The following is a 22657-nucleotide window of genomic DNA, read 5'->3' on the forward strand; positions in this document are numbered from 1 at the left end:
TTTTCCACAAGTGTCACGGGACTAATCTGAAGGTAACAGGTACTGATTAAAATGATAGATTTTTTAACCAGGGACCTCTCGCACCCTAAGCCATAATAGTACAACTATACCAACGATCCGTTTGGTCAAAGTATTTTCACTTTCCACAAAAATGACGGCCAGAATATGAATCGATTTCTCCATGTTGCTTACAAGCTATACATAGCATTGGTGGTATAGTGGTGAGCATAGCTACCTTCCAAGCAGTTGACCCGGCTTCAATTCCTGGCCAATGCAGAGCATGAGATATTCACTAGTTTTAGGGGCTGGGTGTCATTTCAAGTGTATTACATTGGAATCAATGTCCTTGTTCGTGGAAGTCAGATTTGCTCTTAGTTTTTGCAGGTTTTCTAAATGAAGTGCGATATTGAGCCAACTAGTGAATATCACAATAGATACGCAGTCCATCGCCTAAACCATTCAGCCACCTCGTCCTGCGCCCAAGAGGTGGCTGTTTGCAACCAGTGGCCAGAGATCTGCCTGTCTGAGCTTGTTAAAAGATCTGAAAAAGGGCTCATCCGGGATTTGAACCCGGGACCTCTCGCACCCAAAGCGAGAATCATACCCCTAGACCAACGAGCCTTAGACAAGAATAAAATTGTTTTGCTTTCTGCGGCAATTACAATGAGGATATCAATTGTTCTTGTCCATGGTGCTTGGATAGATTGAACCTCATGTGAGTGTTTGTGCTATACTTGTGAGCATAGCAGTCTTCCAAACTGTTGACCAGGCTTCAGTTCAAATCTTTTGTATTTCATCTGCTGTGTCTTTCACATTCTGTCTTCTTAAGCCGCGACAGCAAACTGATGATGAGTGTTGACAAATGAATATTGAGCAAAATGAGGTCAATTAATATTTTAAAAGAGAAAATGAAAAAATAAAACTTCAAAAAGAATGGAGCTCATTTATTTTGAGTCGATTGATGCATCAGTACGTGAATCAAAGTAAACGAACGTAAAAAATACCCATTCAAATCGATCAGTTTTCAACTAGAGAGATTGAAACGCGTCGTATCTGTCTCAAGCCTCCATAACTGTTTATGTTACACCTCCACATCTGCAATAAATGGTGGTGGAGCTAGAGCGGTGTTTGTCAAACCATGAGACATACCAATAATCGGTCTTCTCACAAAAACATCTGTAGCATCTGAACCGTTTGACCTACACCATCGTATGACCACTCCCTGGAAAGGGGAGACCCTCACAAACACGGTGGTGTTCTCAATTTGTCTCTACGTCCCCCACAAGTGTCAGGGGACTCGTCTGGAGTCGGAATCCTCTATGTGCCAACTTCTGTTTGTAGAATCCAAAATCTTTGGGCTACAAACTAATGTGACCCCACTTGTCATAATGTTCTCCGTTTTGCCCTACGTTTTCCACAAGTGTCACGGGACTAATCTGAAGGTAACAGGTACTGATTAAAATGATAGATTTTTTAACCAGGGACCTCTCGCACCCTAAGCCATAATAGTACAACTATACAAACGATCCGTTTGGTCAAAGTATTTTCACTTTCCACAAAAATGACGGCCAGAATATGAATCGATGTCTCCATGTTGCTTACAAGCTATACATAGCATTGGTGGTATAGTGGTGAGCATAGCTACCTTCCAAGCAGTTGACCCGGCTTCAATTCCTGGCCAATGCAGAGCATGAGATATTCACTAGGTATAGGGGCTGGGTGTCATTTCAAGTGTATTACATTGGAATCAATGTCCTTGTTAGCGGAAGTCAGATTTGCTCTTAGTTTTTGCAGGTTTTCTAAATGAAGTGCGATATTGAGCCAACTAGTGAATATCACAATAGATACGCAGTCCATTGCCTAAACCATTCAGCCACCTCGTCCTGCGCCCAAGAGGTGGCTGTTTGCAACCAGTGGCCAGAGATCTGCCTGTAGGAGCTTGTTAAAAGATCTGAAAAAGGGCTCATCCAGGATTTGAACCCGGGACCTCTCGCACCCAAAGCGAGAATCATACCCCTAGACCAACGAGCCTTAGACAAGAATAAAATTGTTTTGCTTTCTGCGGCAATTACAATGAGGATATCAATTGTTCTTGTCCATGGTGCTTGGATAGATTGAACCTCATGTGAGTGTTTGTGCTATACTTGTGAGCATAGCAGTCTTCCAAACTGTTGACCAGGCTTCAGTTCAAATATTGTGTATTTCATCTGCTGTGTCTTTCACATTCTGTCTTCTTAAGCCGCGACAGCAAACTGATGATGAGTGTTGACAAATGAATATTGAGCAAAATGAGGTCAATTAATATTTTAAAAGAGAAAATGAAAAAATAAAACTTAAAAAAGAATGGAGCTCATTTATTTTGAGTCGATTGATGCATCAGTACGTGAATCAAAGTAAACGAACGTAAAAAATACCCATTCAAATCGATCAGTTTTCAACTACAGAGATTGAAACGCGTCGTATCTGTCTCAAGCCTCCGTAACTGTTTATGTTACAACTCCACATCTGCAATAAATGGTGGTGGAGCTAGAGCGGTGTTTGTCAAACCATGAGACATACCAATAATCGGTATTCTCACAAAAACGTCTGTAGCATCTGAACCGTTTGACCTACAACATCGTATGACCACTCCCTGGAAAGGGGAGACCCTCACGAACACGGTGGTGTTCTCAATTTGTCTCTACGTCCCCCACAAGTGTCAGGGGACTCGTCTGAAGTCGGAACCCTCTATGTGCAAACATCTGTTTGTAGAATCCAAAATCTTTGGGCTACAAACTAATGTGACCCCACTTGTCACAATGTTCTCCGTTTTGCCCTACGTTTTCCACAAGTGTCACGGGACTAATCTGAAGGTAACAGGTACTGATTAAAATGATAGATTTTTTAACCAGGGACCTCTCGCACCCTAAGCCATAATAGTACAACTATACCAACGATCCGTTTGGTCAAAGAATTTTCACTTTCCACAAAAATGACTGTCAGGATATGAATCGATGTCTCCATGTTGCTTACGAGCTTCACATAGCATTGGTGGTATAGTGGTGAGCATAGCTGCCTTCCAAGCAGTTGACCAGGGTTCGATTCCCAGCCAATGCAGAGCATGAGATATTCACTAGGTTTAGGGGCTGGGTGTCATTTCAAGTGTATTACATTGGAATCAATGTCCTTGTTAGCGGAAGTCATATTTGCTCTTAGTTTTTGCAGGTTTTCGAAATGAAGTGCGATATTGAGCCAACTAGTGAATATCACAATAGATACGCAGTCCATCGCCTAAACCATTCAGCCACCTCGTCCTGCGCCCAAGAGGTGGCTGTTTGCAACCAGTGGCCAGAGATCTGCCTGTCTGAGCTTGTTAAAAGATCTGAAAAAGGGCTCATCCGGGATTTGAACCCGGGACCTCTCGCACCCAAAGCGAGAATCATACCCCTAGACCAACGAGCCTTAGACAAGAATAAAATTGTTTTGCTTTCTGCGGCAATTACAATGAGGATATCAATTGTTCTTGTCCATGGTGCTTGGATAGATTGAACCTCATGTGAGTGTTTGTGCTATACTTGTGAGCATAGCAGTCTTCCAAACTGTTGACCAGGCTTCAGTTCAAATCTTTTGTATTTCATCTGCTGTGTCTTTCACATTCTGTCTTCTTAAGCCGCGACAGCAAACTGATGATGAGTGTTGACAAATGAATATTGAGCAAAATGAGGTCAATTAATATTTTAAAAGAGAAAATGAAAAAATAAAACTTAAAAAAGAATGGAGCTCATTTATTTTGAGTCGATTGATGCATCAGTACGTGAATCAAAGTAAACGAACGTAAAAAATACCCATTCAAATCGATCAGTTTTCAACTAGAGAGATTGAAACGCGTCGTATCTGTCTCAAGCCTCCGTAACTGTTTATGTTACAACTACCACATCTGCAATAAATGGTGGTGGAGCTAGAGCGGTGTTTGTCAAACCATGAGACATACCAATAATCGGTATTCTCACAAAAACATCTGTAGCATCTGAACCGTTTGACCTACAACATGGTATGACCACTCCCTGGAAAGGGGAGACCCTCGCGAACACGGTGGTGTTCTCAATTTGTCTCTACGTCCCCCACAAGTGTCAGGGGACTCGTCTGAAGTCGAAACCCTCTATGTGCAAACATCTGTTTGTAGAATCCAAAATCTTTGGGCTACAAACTAATGTGACCCCACTTGTCACAATGTTCTCCGTTTTGCCCTACGTTTTCCACAAGTGTCACGGGACTAATCTGAAGGTAACAGGTACTGATTAAAATGATAGATTTTTTAACCAGGGACCTCTCGCACCCTAAGCCATAATAGTACAACTATACAAACGATCCGTTTGGTCAAAGTATTTTCACTTTCCACAAAAATGACGGCCAGAATATGAATCGATGTCTCCATGTTGCTTACAAGCTATACATAGCATTGGTGGTATAGTGGTGAGCATAGCTACCTTCCAAGCAGTTGACCCGGCTTCAATTCCTGGCCAATGCAGAGCATGAGATATTCACTAGGTATAGGGGCTGGGTGTCATTTCAAGTGTATTACATTGGAATCAATGTCCTTGTTAGCGGAAGTCAGATTTGCTCTTAGTTTTTGCAGGTTTTCTAAATGAAGTGCGATATTGAGCCAACTAGTGAATATCACAATAGATACGCAGTCCATTGCCTAAACCATTCAGCCACCTCGTCCTGCGCCCAAGAGGTGGCTGTTTGCAACCAGTGGCCAGAGATCTGCCTGTAGGAGCTTGTTAAAAGATCTGAAAAAGGGCTCATCCAGGATTTGAACCCGGGACCTCTCGCACCCAAAGCGAGAATCATACCCCTAGACCAACGAGCCTTAGACAAGAATAAAATTGTTTTGCTTTCTGCGGCAATTACAATGAGGATATCAATTGTTCTTGTCCATGGTGCTTGGATAGATTGAACCTCATGTGAGTGTTTGTGCTATACTTGTGAGCATAGCAGTCTTCCAAACTGTTGACCAGGCTTCAGTTCAAATCTTGTGTATTTCATCTGCTGTGTCTTTCACATTCTGTCTTCTTAAGCCGCGACAGCAAACTGATGATGAGTGTTGACAAATGAATATTGAGCAAAATGAGGTCAATTAATATTTTAAAAGAGAAAATGAAAAAATAAAACTTAAAAAAGAATGGAGCTCATTTATTTTGAGTCGATTGATGCATCAGTACGTGAATCAAAGTAAACGAACGTAAAAAATACCCATTCAAATCGATCAGTTTTCAACTACAGAGATTGAAACGCGTCGTATCTGTCTCAAGCCTCCGTAACTGTTTATGTTACAACTCCACATCTGCAATAAATGGTGGTGGAGCTAGAGCGGTGTTTGTCAAACCATGAGACATACCAATAATCGGTATTCTCACAAAAACGTCTGTAGCATCTGAACCGTTTGACCTACAACATCGTATGACCACTCCCTGGAAAGGGGAGACCCTCACGAACACGGTGGTGTTCTCAATTTGTCTCTACGTCCCCCACAAGTGTCAGGGGACTCGTCTGAAGTCGGAACCCTCTATGTGCAAACATCTGTTTGTAGAATCCAAAATCTTTGGGCTACAAACTAATGTGACCCCACTTGTCACAATGTTCTCCGTTTTGCCCTACGTTTTCCACAAGTGTCACGGGACTAATCTGAAGGTAACAGGTACTGATTAAAATGATAGATTTTTTAACCAGGGACCTCTCGCACCCTAAGCCATAATAGTACAACTATACCAACGATCCGTTTGGTCAAAGAATTTTCACTTTCCACAAAAATGACTGTCAGGATATGAATCGATGTCTCCATGTTGCTTACGAGCTTCACATAGCATTGGTGGTATAGTGGTGAGCATAGCTGCCTTCCAAGCAGTTGACCAGGGTTCGATTCCCAGCCAATGCAGAGCATGAGATATTCACTAGGTTTAGGGGCTGGGTGTCATTTCAAGTGTATTACATTGGAATCAATGTCCTTGTTAGCGGAAGTCATATTTGCTCTTAGTTTTTGCAGGTTTTCTAAATGAAGTGCGATATTGAGCCAACTAGTGAATATCACAATAGATACGCAGTCCATTGCCTAAACCATTCAGCCACCTCGTCCTGCGCCCAAGAGGTGGCTGTTTGCAACCAGTGGCCAGAGATCTGCCTGTAGGAGCTTGTTAAAAGATCTGAAAAAGGGCTCATCCAGGATTTGAACCCGGGACCTCTCGCACCCAAAGCGAGAATCATACCCCTAGACCAACGAGCCTTAGACAAGAATAAAATTGTTTTGCTTTCTGCGGCAATTACAATGAGGATATCAATTGTTCTTGTCCATGGTGCTTGGATAGATTGAACCTCATGTGAGTGTTTGTGCTATACTTGTGAGCATAGCAGTCTTCCAAACTGTTGACCAGGCTTCAGTTCAAATCTTGTGTATTTCATCTGCTGTGTCTTTCACATTCTGTCTTCTTAAGCCGCGACAGCAAACTGATGATGAGTGTTGACAAATGAATATTGAGCAAAATGAGGTCAATTAATATTTTAAAAGAGAAAATGAAAAAATAAAACTTAAAAAAGAATGGAGCTCATTTATTTTGAGTCGATTGATGCATCAGTACGTGAATCAAAGTAAACGAACGTAAAAAATACCCATTCAAATCGATCAGTTTTCAACTACAGAGATTGAAACGCGTCGTATCTGTCTCAAGCCTCCGTAACTGTTTATGTTACAACTCCACATCTGCAATAAATGGTGGTGGAGCTAGAGCGGTGTTTGTCAAACCATGAGACATACCAATAATCGGTATTCTCACAAAAACGTCTGTAGCATCTGAACCGTTTGACCTACAACATCGTATGACCACTCCCTGGAAAGGGGAGACCCTCACGAACACGGTGGTGTTCTCAATTTGTCTCTACGTCCCCCACAAGTGTCAGGGGACTCGTCTGAAGTCGGAACCCTCTATGTGCAAACATCTGTTTGTAGAATCCAAAATCTTTGGGCTACAAACTAATGTGACCCCACTTGTCACAATGTTCTCCGTTTTGCCCTACGTTTTCCACAAGTGTCACGGGACTAATCTGAAGGTAACAGGTACTGATTAAAATGATAGATTTTTTAACCAGGGACCTCTCGCACCCTAAGCCATAATAGTACAACTATACCAACGATCCGTTTGGTCAAAGAATTTTCACTTTCCACAAAAATGACTGTCAGGATATGAATCGATGTCTCCATGTTGCTTACGAGCTTCACATAGCATTGGTGGTATAGTGGTGAGCATAGCTGCCTTCCAAGCAGTTGACCAGGGTTCGATTCCCAGCCAGTGCAGAGCATGAGATATTCACTAGGTTTAGGGGCTGGGTGTCATTTCAAGTGTATTACATTGGAATCAATGTCCTTGTTAGCGGAAGTCATATTTGCTCTTAGTTTTTGCAGGTTTTCTAAATGAAGTGCGATATTGAGCCAACTAGTGAATATCACAATAGATACGCAGTCCATTGCCTAAACCATTCAGCCACCTCGTCCTGCGCCCAAGAGGTGGCTGTTTGCAACCAGTGGCCAGAGATCTGCCTGTAGGTGCTTGTTAAAAGATCTGAAAAAGGGCTCATCCAGGATTTGAACCCGGGACCTCTCGCACCCAAAGCGAGAATCATACCCCTAGACCAACGAGCCTTAGACAAGAATAAAATTGTTTTGCTTTCTGCGGCAATTACAATGAGGATATCAATTGTTCTTGTCCATGGTGCTTGGATAGATTGAACCTCATGTGAGTGTTTGTGCTATACTTGTGAGCATAGCAGTCTTCCAAACTGTTGACCAGGCTTCAGTTCAAATCTTGTGTATTTCATCTGCTGTGTCTTTCACATTCTGTCTTCTTAAGCCGCGACAGCAAACTGATGATGAGTGTTGACAAATGAATATTGAGCAAAATGAGGTCAATTAATATTTTAAAAGAGAAAATGAAAAAATAAAACTTCAAAAAGAATGGAGCTCATTTATTTTGAGTCGATTGATGCATCAGTACGTGAATCAAAGTAAACGAACGTAAAAAATACCCATTCAAATCGATCAGTTTTCAACTACAGAGATTGAAACGCGTCGTATCTGTCTCAAGCCTCCGTAACTGTTTATGTTACAACTCCACATCTGCAATAAATGGTGGTGGAGCTAGAGCGGTGTTTGTCAAACCATGAGACATACCAATAATCGGTATTCTCACAAAAACGTCTGTAGCATCTGAACCGTTTGACCTACAACATCGTATGACCACTCCCTGGAAAGGGGAGACCCTCACGAACACGGTGGTGTTCTCAATTTGTCTCTACGTCCCCCACAAGTGTCAGGGGACTCGTCTGAAGTCGGAACCCTCTATGTGCAAACATCTGTTTGTAGAATCCAAAATCTTTGGGCTACAAACTAATGTGACCCCACTTGTCACAATGTTCTCCGTTTTGCCCTACGTTTTCCACAAGTGTCACGGGACTAATCTGAAGGTAACAGGTACTGATTAAAATGATAGATTTTTTAACCAGGGACCTCTCGCACCCTAAGCCATAATAGTACAACTATACCAACGATCCGTTTGGTCAAAGAATTTTCACTTTCCACAAAAATGACTGTCAGGATATGAATCGATGTCTCCATGTTGCTTACAAGCTTCACATAGCATTGGTGGTATAGTGGTGAGCATAGCTGCCTTCCAAGCAGTTGACCAGGGTTCGATTCCCAGCCAATGCAGAGCATGAGATATTCACTAGGTTTAGGGGCTGGGTGTCATTTCAAGTGTATTACATTGGAATCAATGTCCTTGTTAGCGGAAGTCATATTTGCTCTTAGTTTTTGCAGGTTTTCGAAATGAAGTGCGATATTGAGCCAACTAGTGAATATCACAATAGATACGCAGTCCATCGCCTAAACCATTCAGCCACCTCGTCCTGCGCCCAAGAGGTGGCTGTTTGCAACCAGTGGCCAGAGATCTGCCTGTCTGAGCTTGTTAAAAGATCTGAAAAAGGGCTCATCCGGGATTTGAACCCGGGACCTCTCGCACCCAAAGCGAGAATCATACCCCTAGACCAACGAGCCTTAGACAAGAATAAAATTGTTTTGCTTTCTGCGGCAATTACAATGAGGATATCAATTGTTCTTGTCCATGGTGCTTGGAAAGATTGAACCTCATGTGAGTGTTTGTGCTATACTTGTGAGCATAGCAGTCTTCCAAACTGTTGACCAGGCTTCAGTTCAAATCTTTTGTATTTCATCTGCTGTGTCTTTCACATTCTGTCTTCTTAAGCCGCGACAGCAAACTGATGATGAGTGTTGACAAATGAATATTGAGCAAAATGAGGTCAATTAATATTTTAAAAGAGAAAATGAAAAAATAAAACTTCAAAAAGAATGGAGCTCATTTATTTTGAGTCGATTGATGCATCAGTACGTGAATCAAAGTAAACGAACGTAAAAAATACCCATTCAAATCGATCAGTTTTCAACTAGAGAGATTGAAACGCGTCGTATCTGTCTCAAGCCTCCATAACTGTTTATGTTACACCTCCACATCTGCAATAAATGGTGGTGGAGCTAGAGCGGTGTTTGTCAAACCATGAGACATACCAATAATCGGTCTTCTCACAAAAACATCTGTAGCATCTGAACCGTTTGACCTACACCATCGTATGACCACTCCCTGGAAAGGGGAGACCCTCACAAACACGGTGGTGTTCTCAATTTGTCTCTACGTCCCCCACAAGTGTCAGGGGACTCGTCTGGAGTCGGAATCCTCTATGTGCCAACTTCTGTTTGTAGAATCCAAAATCTTTGGGCTACAAACTAATGTGACCCCACTTGTCACAATGTTCTCCGTTTTGCCCTACGTTTTCCACAAGTGTCACGGGACTAATCTGAAGGTAACAGGTACTGATTAAAATGATAGATTTTTTAACCAGGGACCTCTCGCACCCTAAGCCATAATAGTACAACTATACCAACGATCCGTTTGGTCAAAGTATTTTCACTTTCCACAAAAATGACGGCCAGAATATGAATCGATGTCTCCATGTTGCTTACGAGCTATACATAGCATTGGTGGTATAGTGGTGAGCATAGCTACCTTCCAAGCAGTTGACCCGGCTTCAATTCCTGGCCAATGCAGAGCATGAGATATTCACTAGTTTTAGGGGCTGGGTGTCATTTCAAGTGTATTACATTGGAATCAATGTCCTTGTTCGTGGAAGTCAGATTTGGTCTTCGGTTTTGTAGGTTTTCTAAATGAAGTGCGATATTGAGCCAACTAGTGAATATCACAATAGATACGCAGTCCATCGCCTAAACCATTCAGCCACCTCGTCCTGCGCCCAAGAGGTGGCTGTTTGCAACCAGTGGCCAGAGATCTGCCTGTCTGAGCTTGTTAAAAGATCTGCAAAAGGGATCATCCGGGATTTGAACCCGGGACCTCTCGCACCCAAAGCGAGAATCATACCCCTAGACCAACGAGCCTTAGACAAGAATAAAATTGTTTTGCTTTCTGCGGCAATTACAATGAGGATATCAATTGTTCTTGTCCATGGTGCTTGGAAAGATTGAACCTCATGTGAGTGTTTGTGCTATACTTGTGAGCATAGCAGTCTTCCAAACTGTTGACCAGGCTTCAGTTCAAATCTTTTGTATTTCATCTGCTGTGTCTTTCACATTCTGTCTTCTTAAGCCGCGACAGCAAACTGATGATGAGTGTTGACAAATGAATATTGAGCAAAATGAGGTCAATTAATATTTTAAAAGAGAAAATGAAAAAATAAAACTTCAAAAAGAATGGAGCTCATTTATTTTGAGTCGATTGATGCATCAGTACGTGAATCAAAGTAAACGAACGTAAAAAATACCCATTCAAATCGATCAGTTTTCAACTAGAGAGATTGAAACGCGTCGTATCTGTCTCAAGCCTCCATAACTGTTTATGTTACACCTCCACATCTGCAATAAATGGTGGTGGAGCTAGAGCGGTGTTTGTCAAACCATGAGACATACCAATAATCGGTCTTCTCACAAAAACATCTGTAGCATCTGAACCGTTTGACCTACACCATCGTATGACCACTCCCTGGAAAGGGGAGACCCTCACAAACACGGTGGTGTTCTCAATTTGTCTCTACGTCCCCCACAAGTGTCAGGGGACTCGTCTGGAGTCGGAATCCTCTATGTGCCAACTTCTGTTTGTAGAATCCAAAATCTTTGGGCTACAAACTAATGTGACCCCACTTGTCACAATGTTCTCCGTTTTGCCCTACGTTTTCCACAAGTGTCACGGGACTAATCTGAAGGTAACAGGTACTGATTAAAATGATAGATTTTTTAACCAGGGACCTCTCGCACCCTAAGCCATAATAGTACAACTATACAAACGATCCGTTTGGTCAAAGAATTTTCACTTTCCACAAAAATGACTGTCAGGATATGAATCGATGTCTCCATGTTGCTTAAGAGCTTCACATAGCATTGGTGGTATAGTGGTGAGCATAGCTGCCTTCCAAGCAGTTGACCAGGGTTCGATTCCCAGCCAATGCAGAGCATGAGATATTCACTAGGTTTAGGGGCTGGGTGTCATTTCAAGTGTATTACATTGCAATCAGTGTCCTTGTTAGTGGAAGTCAGATTTGCTCTTAGTTTTTGCAGGTTTTCTAAAATAAGTGCGATATTGAGCCAACTAGTGAATATCACAATAGATACGCAGTCCATCGCCTAAACCATTCAGCCACCTCGTCCTGCGCCCAAGAGGTGGCTGTTTGCAACCAGTGGCCAGAGATCTGCCTGTCTGAGCTTGTTAAAAGATCTGAAAAAGGGCTCATCCGGGATTTGAACCCGGGACCTCTCGCACCCAAAGCGAGAATCATACCCCTAGACCAACGAGCCTTAGACAAGAATAAAATTGTTTTGCTTTCTGCGGCAATTACAATGAGGATATCAATTGTTCTTGTCCATGGTGCTTGGAAAGATTGAACCTCATGTGAGTGTTTGTGCTATACTTGTGAGCATAGCAGTCTTCCAAACTGTTGACCAGGCTTCAGTTCAAATCTTTTGTATTTCATCTGCTGTGTCTTTCACATTCTGTCTTCTTAAGCCGCGACAGCAAACTGATGATGAGTGTTGACAAATGAATATTGAGCAAAATGAGGTCAATTAATATTTTAAAAGAGAAAATGAAAAAATAAAACTTCAAAAAGAATGGAGCTCATTTATTTTGAGTCGATTGATGCATCAGTACGTGAATCAAAGTAAACGAACGTAAAAAATACCCATTCAAATCGATCAGTTTTCAACTAGAGAGATTGAAACGCGTCGTATCTGTCTCAAGCCTCCATAACTGTTTATGTTACACCTCCACATCTGCAATAAATGGTGGTGGAGCTAGAGCGGTGTTTGTCAAACCATGAGACATACCAATAATCGGTCTTCTCACAAAAACATCTGTAGCATCTGAACCGTTTGACCTACACCATCGTATGACCACTCCCTGGAAAGGGGAGACCCTCACAAACACGGTGGTGTTCTCAATTTGTCTCTACGTCCCCCACAAGTGTCAGGGGACTCGTCTGGAGTCGGAATCCTCTATGTGCCAACTTCTGTTTGTAGAATCCAAAATCTTTGGGCTACAAACTAATGTGACCCCACTTGTCACAATGTTCTCCGTTTTGCCCTACGTTTTCCACAAGTGTCACGGGACTAATCTGAAGGTAACAGGTACTGATTAAAATGATAGATTTTTTAACCAGGGACCTCTCGCACCCTAAGCCATAATAGTACAACTATACCAACGATCCGTTTGGTCAAAGTATTTTCACTTTCCACAAAAATGACGGCCAGAATATGAATCGATGTCTCCATGTTGCTTACGAGCTATACATAGCATTGGTGGTATAGTGGTGAGCATAGCTACCTTCCAAGCAGTTGACCCGGCTTCAATTCCTGGCCAATGCAGAGCATGAGATATTCACTAGTTTTAGGGGCTGGGTGTCATTTCAAGTGTATTACATTGGAATCAATGTCCTTGTTCGTGGAAGTCAGATTTGGTCTTCGGTTTTGTAGGTTTTCTAAATGAAGTGCGATATTGAGCCAACTAGTGAATATCACAATAGATACGCAGTCCATCGCCTAAACCATTCAGCCACCTCGTCCTGCGCCCAAGAGGTGGCTGTTTGCAACCAGTGGCCAGAGATCTGCCTGTCTGAGCTTGTTAAAAGATCTGCAAAAGGGATCATCCGGGATTTGAACCCGGGACCTCTCGCACCCAAAGCGAGAATCATACCCCTAGACCAACGAGCCTTAGACAAGAATAAAATTGTTTTGCTTTCTGCGGCAATTACAATGAGGATATCAATTGTTCTTGTCCATGGTGCTTGGAAAGATTGAACCTCATGTGAGTGTTTGTGCTATACTTGTGAGCATAGCAGTCTTCCAAACTGTTGACCAGGCTTCAGTTCAAATCTTTTGTATTTCATCTGCTGTGTCTTTCACATTCTGTCTTCTTAAGCCGCGACAGCAAACTGATGATGAGTGTTGACAAATGAATATTGAGCAAAATGAGGTCAATTAATATTTTAAAAGAGAAAATGAAAAAATAAAACTTCAAAAAGAATGGAGCTCATTTATTTTGAGTCGATTGATGCATCAGTACGTGAATCAAAGTAAACGAACGTAAAAAATACCCATTCAAATCGATCAGTTTTCAACTAGAGAGATTGAAACGCGTCGTATCTGTCTCAAGCCTCCATAACTGTTTATGTTACACCTCCACATCTGCAATAAATGGTGGTGGAGCTAGAGCGGTGTTTGTCAAACCATGAGACATACCAATAATCGGTCTTCTCACAAAAACATCTGTAGCATCTGAACCGTTTGACCTACACCATCGTATGACCACTCCCTGGAAAGGGGAGACCCTCACAAACACGGTGGTGTTCTCAATTTGTCTCTACGTCCCCCACAAGTGTCAGGGGACTCGTCTGGAGTCGGAATCCTCTATGTGCCAACTTCTGTTTGTAGAATCCAAAATCTTTGGGCTACAAACTAATGTGACCCCACTTGTCACAATGTTCTCCGTTTTGCCCTACGTTTTCCACAAGTGTCACGGGACTAATCTGAAGGTAACAGGTACTGATTAAAATGATAGATTTTTTAACCAGGGACCTCTCGCACCCTAAGCCATAATAGTACAACTATACAAACGATCCGTTTGGTCAAAGAATTTTCACTTTCCACAAAAATGACTGTCAGGATATGAATCGATGTCTCCATGTTGCTTAAGAGCTTCACATAGCATTGGTGGTATAGTGGTGAGCATAGCTGCCTTCCAAGCAGTTGACCAGGGTTCGATTCCCAGCCAATGCAGAGCATGAGATATTCACTAGGTTTAGGGGCTGGGTGTCATTTCAAGTGTATTACATTGCAATCAGTGTCCTTGTTAGTGGAAGTCAGATTTGCTCTTAGTTTTTGCAGGTTTTCTAAAATAAGTGCGATATTGAGCCAACTAGTGAATATCACAATAGATACGCAGTCCATCGCCTAAACCATTCAGCCACCTTGTCCTGCGCCCAAGAGGTGGCTGTTTGCAACCAGTGGCCAGAGATCTGCCTGTCTGAGCTTGTTAAAAGATCTGAAAAAGGGCTCATCCGGGATTTGAACCCGGGACCTCTCGCACCCAAAGCGAGAATCATACCCCTAGACCAACGAGCCTTAGACAAGAATAAAATTGTTTTGCTTTCTGCGGCAATTACAATGAGGATATCAATTGTTCTTGTCCATGGTGCTTGGATAGATTGAACCTCATGTGAGTGTTTGTGCTATACTTGTGAGCATAGCAGTCTTCCAAACTGTTGACCAGGCTTCAGTTCAAATCTTTTGTATTTCATCTGCTGTGTCTTTCACATTCTGTCTTCTTAAGCCGCGACAGCAAACTGATGATGAGTGTTGACAAATGAATATTGAGCAAAATGAGGTCAATTAATATTTTAAAAGAGAAAATGAAAAAATAAAACTTCAAAAAGAATGGAGCTCATTTATTTTGAGTCGATTGATGCATCAGTACGTGAATCAAAGTAAACGAACGTAAAAAATACCCATTCAAATCGATCAGTTTTCAACTAGAGAGATTGAAACGCGTCGTATCTGTCTCAAGCCTCCGTAACTGTTTATGTTACAACTCCACATCTGCAATAAATGGTGGTGGAGCTAGAGCGGTGTTTGTCAAACCATGAGACATACCAATAATCGGTATTCTCACAAAAACGTCTGTAGCATCTGAACCGTTTGACCTACAACATCGTATGACCACTCCCTGGAAAGGGGAGACCCTCACGAACACGGTGGTGTTCTCAATTTGTCTCTACGTCCCCCACAAGTGTCAGGGGACTCGTCTGAAGTCGGAACCCTCTATGTGCAAACATCTGTTTGTAGAATCCAAAATCTTTGGGCTACAAACTAATGTGACCCCACTTGTCACAATGTTCTCCGTTTTGCCCTACGTTTTCCACAAGTGTCACGGGACTAATCTGAAGGTAACAGGTACTGATTAAAATGATAGATTTTTTAACCAGGGACCTCTCGCACCCTAAGCCATAATAGTACAACTATACCAACGATCCGTTTGGTCAAAGAATTTTCACTTTCCACAAAAATGACTGTCAGGATATGAATCGATGTCTCCATGTTGCTTACAAGCTTCACATAGCATTGGTGGTATAGTGGTGAGCATAGCTGCCTTCCAAGCAGTTGACCAGGGTTCGATTCCCAGCCAATGCAGAGCATGAGATATTCACTAGGTTTAGGGGCTGGGTGTCATTTCAAGTGTATTACATTGGAATCAATGTCCTTGTTAGCGGAAGTCATATTTGCTCTTAGTTTTTGCAGGTTTTCGAAATGAAGTGCGATATTGAGCCAACTAGTGAATATCACAATAGATACGCAGTCCATCGCCTAAACCATTCAGCCACCTCGTCCTGCGCCCAAGAGGTGGCTGTTTGCAACCAGTGGCCAGAGATCTGCCTGTCTGAGCTTGTTAAAAGATCTGAAAAAGGGCTCATCCGGGATTTGAACCCGGGACCTCTCGCACCCAAAGCGAGAATCATACCCCTAGACCAACGAGCCTTAGACAAGAATAAAATTGTTTTGCTTTCTGCGGCAATTACAATGAGGATATCAATTGTTCTTGTCCATGGTGCTTGGAAAGATTGAACCTCATGTGAGTGTTTGTGCTATACTTGTGAGCATAGCAGTCTTCCAAACTGTTGACCAGGCTTCAGTTCAAATCTTTTGTATTTCATCTGCTGTGTCTTTCACATTCTGTCTTCTTAAGCCGCGACAGCAAACTGATGATGAGTGTTGACAAATGAATATTGAGCAAAATGAGGTCAATTAATATTTTAAAAGAGAAAATGAAAAAATAAAACTTCAAAAAGAATGGAGCTCATTTATTTTGAGTCGATTGATGCATCAGTACGTGAATCAAAGTAAACGAACGTAAAAAATACCCATTCAAATCGATCAGTTTTCAACTAGAGAGATTGAAACGCGTCGTATCTGTCTCAAGCCTCCATAACTGTTTATGTTACACCTCCACATCTGCAATAAATGGTGGTGGAGCTAGAGCGGTGTTTGTCAAACCATGAGACATACCAATAATCGGTCTTCTCACAAAAACATCTGTAGCATCTGAACCGTTTGACCTACACCATCGTATGACCACTCCCTGGAAAGGGGAGACCCTCACAAACACGGTGGTGTTCTCAATTTGTCTCTACGTCCCCCACAAGTGTCAGGGGACTCGTCTGGAGTCGGAATCCTCTATGTGCCAACTTCTGTTTGTAGAATCCAAAATCTTTGGGCTACAAACTAATGTGACCCCACTTGTCACAATGTTCTCCGTTTTGCCCTACGTTTTCCACAAGTGTCACGGGACTAATCTGAAGGTAACAGGTACTGATTAAAATGATAGATTTTTTAACCAGGGACCTCTCGCACCCTAAGCCATAATAGTACAACTATACCAACGATCCGTTTGGTCAAAGTATTTTCACTTTCCACAAAAATGACGGCCAGAATATGAATCGATGTCTCCATGTTGCTTACGAGCTATACATAGCATTGGTGGTATAGTGGTGAGCATAGCTACCTTCCAAGCAGTTGACCCGGCTTCAATTCCTGGCCAATGCAGAGCATGAGATATTCACTAGTTTTAGGGGCTGGGTGTCATTTCAAGTGTATTACATTGGAATCAATGTCCTTGTTCGTGGAAGTCAGATTTGGTCTTCGGTTTTGTAGGTTTTCTAAATGAAGTGCGATATTGAGCCAACTAGTGAATATCACAATAGATACGCAGTCCATCGCCTAAACCATTCAGCCACCTCGTCCTGCGCCCAAGAGGTGGCTGTTTGCAACCAGTGGCCAGAGATCTGCCTGTCTGAGCTTGTTAAAAGATCTGCAAAAGGGATCATCCGGGATTTGAACCCGGGACCTCTCGCACCCAAAGCGAGAATCATACCCCTAGACCAACGAGCCTTAGACAAGAATAAAATTGTTTTGCTTTCTGCGGCAATTACAATGAGGATATCAATTGTTCTTGTCCATGGTGCTTGGAAAGATTGAACCTCATGTGAGTGTTTGTGCTATACTTGTGAGCATAGCAGTCTTCCAAACTGTTGACCAGGCTTCAGTTCAAATCTTTTGTATTTCATCTGCTGTGTCTTTCACATTCTGTCTTCTTAAGCCGCGACAGCAAACTGATGATGAGTGTTGACAAATGAATATTGAGCAAAATGAGGTCAATTAATATTTTAAAAGAGAAAATGAAAAAATAAAACTTCAAAAAGAATGGAGCTCATTTATTTTGAGTCGATTGATGCATCAGTACGTGAATCAAAGTAAACGAACGTAAAAAATACCCATTCAAATCGATCAGTTTTCAACTAGAGAGATTGAAACGCGTCGTATCTGTCTCAAGCCTCCATAACTGTTTATGTTACACCTCCACATCTGCAATAAATGGTGGTGGAGCTAGAGCGGTGTTTGTCAAACCATGAGACATACCAATAATCGGTCTTCTCACAAAAACATCTGTAGCATCTGAACCGTTTGACCTACACCATCGTATGACCACTCCCTGGAAAGGGGAGACCCTCACAAACACGGTGGTGTTCTCAATTTGTCTCTACGTCCCCCACAAGTGTCAGGGGACTCGTCTGGAGTCGGAATCCTCTATGTGCCAACTTCTGTTTGTAGAATCCAAAATCTTTGGGCTACAAACTAATGTGACCCCACTTGTCACAATGTTCTCCGTTTTGCCCTACGTTTTCCACAAGTGTCACGGGACTAATCTGAAGGTAACAGGTACTGATTAAAATGATAGATTTTTTAACCAGGGACCTCTCGCACCCTAAGCCATAATAGTACAACTATACAAACGATCCGTTTGGTCAAAGAATTTTCACTTTCCACAAAAATGACTGTCAGGATATGAATCGATGTCTCCATGTTGCTTAAGAGCTTCACATAGCATTGGTGGTATAGTGGTGAGCATAGCTGCCTTCCAAGCAGTTGACCAGGGTTCGATTCCCAGCCAATGCAGAGCATGAGATATTCACTAGGTTTAGGGGCTGGGTGTCATTTCAAGTGTATTACATTGCAATCAGTGTCCTTGTTAGTGGAAGTCAGATTTGCTCTTAGTTTTTGCAGGTTTTCTAAAATAAGTGCGATATTGAGCCAACTAGTGAATATCACAATAGATACGCAGTCCATCGCCTAAACCATTCAGCCACCTCGTCCTGCGCCCAAGAGGTGGCTGTTTGCAACCAGTGGCCAGAGATCTGCCTGTCTGAGCTTGTTAAAAGATCTGAAAAAGGGCTCATCCGGGATTTGAACCCGGGACCTCTCGCACCCAAAGCGAGAATCATACCCCTAGACCAACGAGCCTTAGACAAGAATAAAATTGTTTTGCTTTCTGCGGCAATTACAATGAGGATATCAATTGTTCTTGTCCATGGTGCTTGGAAAGATTGAACCTCATGTGAGTGTTTGTGCTATACTTGTGAGCATAGCAGTCTTCCAAACTGTTGACCAGGCTTCAGTTCAAATCTTTTGTATTTCATCTGCTGTGTCTTTCACATTCTGTCTTCTTAAGCCGCGACAGCAAACTGATGATGAGTGTTGACAAATGAATATTGAGCAAAATGAGGTCAATTAATATTTTAAAAGAGAAAATGAAAAAATAAAACTTCAAAAAGAATGGAGCTCATTTATTTTGAGTCGATTGATGCATCAGTACGTGAATCAAAGTAAACGAACGTAAAAAATACCCATTCAAATCGATCAGTTTTCAACTAGAGAGATTGAAACGCGTCGTATCTGTCTCAAGCCTCCATAACTGTTTATGTTACACCTCCACATCTGCAATAAATGGTGGTGGAGCTAGAGCGGTGTTTGTCAAACCATGAGACATACCAATAATCGGTCTTCTCACAAAAACATCTGTAGCATCTGAACCGTTTGACCTACACCATCGTATGACCACTCCCTGGAAAGGGGAGACCCTCACAAACACGGTGGTGTTCTCAATTTGTCTCTACGTCCCCCACAAGTGTCAGGGGACTCGTCTGGAGTCGGAATCCTCTATGTGCCAACTTCTGTTTGTAGAATCCAAAATCTTTGGGCTACAAACTAATGTGACCCCACTTGTCACAATGTTCTCCGTTTTGCCCTACGTTTTCCACAAGTGTCACGGGACTAATCTGAAGGTAACAGGTACTGATTAAAATGATAGATTTTTTAACCAGGGACCTCTCGCACCCTAAGCCATAATAGTACAACTATACCAACGATCCGTTTGGTCAAAGTATTTTCACTTTCCACAAAAATGACGGCCAGAATATGAATCGATGTCTCCATGTTGCTTACGAGCTATACATAGCATTGGTGGTATAGTGGTGAGCATAGCTACCTTCCAAGCAGTTGACCCGGCTTCAATTCCTGGCCAATGCAGAGCATGAGATATTCACTAGTTTTAGGGGCTGGGTGTCATTTCAAGTGTATTACATTGGAATCAATGTCCTTGTTCGTGGAAGTCAGATTTGGTCTTCGGTTTTGTAGGTTTTCTAAATGAAGTGCGATATTGAGCCAACTAGTGAATATCACAATAGATACGCAGTCCATCGCCTAAACCATTCAGCCACCTCGTCCTGCGCCCAAGAGGTGGCTGTTTGCAACCAGTGGCCAGAGATCTGCCTGTCTGAGCTTGTTAAAAGATCTGCAAAAGGGATCATCCGGGATTTGAACCCGGGACCTCTCGCACCCAAAGCGAGAATCATACCCCTAGACCAACGAGCCTTAGACAAGAATAAAATTGTTTTGCTTTCTGCGGCAATTACAATGAGGATATCAATTGTTCTTGTCCATGGTGCTTGGAAAGATTGAACCTCATGTGAGTGTTTGTGCTATACTTGTGAGCATAGCAGTCTTCCAAACTGTTGACCAGGCTTCAGTTCAAATCTTTTGTATTTCATCTGCTGTGTCTTTCACATTCTGTCTTCTTAAGCCGCGACAGCAAACTGATGATGAGTGTTGACAAATGAATATTGAGCAAAATGAGGTCAATTAATATTTTAAAAGAGAAAATGAAAAAATAAAACTTCAAAAAGAATGGAGCTCATTTATTTTGAGTCGATTGATGCATCAGTACGTGAATCAAAGTAAACGAACGTAAAAAATACCCATTCAAATCGATCAGTTTTCAACTAGAGAGATTGAAACGCGTCGTATCTGTCTCAAGCCTCCATAACTGTTTATGTTACACCTCCACATCTGCAATAAATGGTGGTGGAGCTAGAGCGGTGTTTGTCAAACCATGAGACATACCAATAATCGGTCTTCTCACAAAAACATCTGTAGCATCTGAACCGTTTGACCTACACCATCGTATGACCACTCCCTGGAAAGGGGAGACCCTCACAAACACGGTGGTGTTCTCAATTTGTCTCTACGTCCCCCACAAGTGTCAGGGGACTCGTCTGGAGTCGGAATCCTCTATGTGCCAACTTCTGTTTGTAGAATCCAAAATCTTTGGGCTACAAACTAATGTGACCCCACTTGTCACAATGTTCTCCGTTTTGCCCTACGTTTTCCACAAGTGTCACGGGACTAATCTGAAGGTAACAGGTACTGATTAAAATGATAGATTTTTTAACCAGGGACCTCTCGCACCCTAAGCCATAATAGTACAACTATACAAACGATCCGTTTGGTCAAAGAATTTTCACTTTCCACAAAAATGACTGTCAGGATATGAATCGATGTCTCCATGTTGCTTAAGAGCTTCACATAGCATTGGTGGTATAGTGGTGAGCATAGCTGCCTTCCAAGCAGTTGACCAGGGTTCGATTCCCAGCCAATGCAGAGCATGAGATATTCACTAGGTTTAGGGGCTGGGTGTCATTTCAAGTGTATTACATTGCAATCAGTGTCCTTGTTAGTGGAAGTCAGATTTGCTCTTAGTTTTTGCAGGTTTTCTAAAATAAGTGCGATATTGAGCCAACTAGTGAATATCACAATAGATACGCAGTCCATCGCCTAAACCATTCAGCCACCTTGTCCTGCGCCCAAGAGGTGGCTGTTTGCAACCAGTGGCCAGAGATCTGCCTGTCTGAGCTTGTTAAAAGATCTGAAAAAGGGCTCATCCGGGATTTGAACCCGGGACCTCTCGCACCCAAAGCGAGAATCATACCCCTAGACCAACGAGCCTTAGACAAGAATAAAATTGTTTTGCTTTCTGCGGCAATTACAATGAGGATATCAATTGTTCTTGTCCATGGTGCTTGGATAGATTGAACCTCATGTGAGTGTTTGTGCTATACTTGTGAGCATAGCAGTCTTCCAAACTGTTGACCAGGCTTCAGTTCAAATCTTTTGTATTTCATCTGCTGTGTCTTTCACATTCTGTCTTCTTAAGCCGCGACAGCAAACTGATGATGAGTGTTGACAAATGAATATTGAGCAAAATGAGGTCAATTAATATTTTAAAAGAGAAAATGAAAAAATAAAACTTCAAAAAGAATGGAGCTCATTTATTTTGAGTCGATTGATGCATCAGTACGTGAATCAAAGTAAACGAACGTAAAAAATACCCATTCAAATCGATCAGTTTTCAACTAGAGAGATTGAAACGCGTCGTATCTGTCTCAAGCCTCCGTAACTGTTTATGTTACAACTCCACATCTGCAATAAATGGTGGTGGAGCTAGAGCGGTGTTTGTCAAACCATGAGACATACCAATAATCGGTATTCTCACAAAAACATCTGTAGCATCTGAACCGTTTGACCTACAACATCGTATGACCACTCCCTGGAAAGGGGAGACCCTCACGAACACGGTGGTGTTCTCAATTTGTCTCTACGTCCCCCACAAGTGTCAGGGGACTCGTCTGGAGTCGGAATCCTCTATGTGCCAACTTCTGTTTGTAGAATCCAAAATCTTTGGGCTACAAACTAATGTGACCCCACTTGTCACAATGTTCTCCGTTTTGCCCTACGTTTTCCACAAGTGTCACGGGACTAATCTGAAGGTAACAGGTACTGATTAAAATGATAGATTTTTTAACCAGGGACCTCTCGCACCCTAAGCCATAA

The 22657-nt window shown here is 42.3% G+C and overlaps 12 non-coding genes across 12 annotated transcripts; all 12 read right to left on the reverse strand.

Moving 5' to 3' along the window:
* Positions 1–549: 549 nt before the first annotated feature.
* Positions 550–621, reverse strand: trnap-ugg (transfer RNA proline (anticodon UGG)). The gene has a single exon. It is a non-coding gene; the product is annotated as a tRNA-Pro (tRNA).
* Positions 622–1959: 1338 nt separating this feature from the next.
* Positions 1960–2031, reverse strand: trnap-ugg (transfer RNA proline (anticodon UGG)). Its single transcript has one exon. It is a non-coding gene; the product is annotated as a tRNA-Pro (tRNA).
* Positions 2032–3369: 1338 nt separating this feature from the next.
* Positions 3370–3441, reverse strand: trnap-ugg (transfer RNA proline (anticodon UGG)). The gene has a single exon. It is a non-coding gene; the product is annotated as a tRNA-Pro (tRNA).
* Positions 3442–4780: 1339 nt separating this feature from the next.
* On the reverse strand, positions 4781–4852 carry trnap-ugg (transfer RNA proline (anticodon UGG)). The gene has a single exon. It is a non-coding gene; the product is annotated as a tRNA-Pro (tRNA).
* A 1338-nt stretch (positions 4853–6190) lies between these two features.
* On the reverse strand, positions 6191–6262 carry trnap-ugg (transfer RNA proline (anticodon UGG)). Its single transcript has one exon. It is a non-coding gene; the product is annotated as a tRNA-Pro (tRNA).
* Positions 6263–7600: 1338 nt separating this feature from the next.
* Positions 7601–7672, reverse strand: trnap-ugg (transfer RNA proline (anticodon UGG)). The gene has a single exon. It is a non-coding gene; the product is annotated as a tRNA-Pro (tRNA).
* A 1338-nt stretch (positions 7673–9010) lies between these two features.
* trnap-ugg (transfer RNA proline (anticodon UGG)) lies at positions 9011–9082 on the reverse strand. The gene has a single exon. It is a non-coding gene; the product is annotated as a tRNA-Pro (tRNA).
* Positions 9083–11830: 2748 nt separating this feature from the next.
* trnap-ugg (transfer RNA proline (anticodon UGG)) lies at positions 11831–11902 on the reverse strand. The gene has a single exon. It is a non-coding gene; the product is annotated as a tRNA-Pro (tRNA).
* A 2748-nt stretch (positions 11903–14650) lies between these two features.
* Positions 14651–14722, reverse strand: trnap-ugg (transfer RNA proline (anticodon UGG)). Its single transcript has one exon. It is a non-coding gene; the product is annotated as a tRNA-Pro (tRNA).
* Positions 14723–16060: 1338 nt separating this feature from the next.
* Positions 16061–16132, reverse strand: trnap-ugg (transfer RNA proline (anticodon UGG)). Its single transcript has one exon. It is a non-coding gene; the product is annotated as a tRNA-Pro (tRNA).
* Positions 16133–18880: 2748 nt separating this feature from the next.
* On the reverse strand, positions 18881–18952 carry trnap-ugg (transfer RNA proline (anticodon UGG)). The gene has a single exon. It is a non-coding gene; the product is annotated as a tRNA-Pro (tRNA).
* Positions 18953–21700: 2748 nt separating this feature from the next.
* trnap-ugg (transfer RNA proline (anticodon UGG)) lies at positions 21701–21772 on the reverse strand. Its single transcript has one exon. It is a non-coding gene; the product is annotated as a tRNA-Pro (tRNA).
* Between the last annotated feature and the right edge of the window lie 885 nt (positions 21773–22657).

The sequence above is a fragment of the Salmo salar genome, unplaced genomic scaffold, assembly GCF_965601325.2.
Source record: "Salmo salar unplaced genomic scaffold, fSalSal1 ptg000588l, whole genome shotgun sequence".
Taxonomy (NCBI): domain Eukaryota; kingdom Metazoa; phylum Chordata; class Actinopteri; order Salmoniformes; family Salmonidae; genus Salmo; species Salmo salar.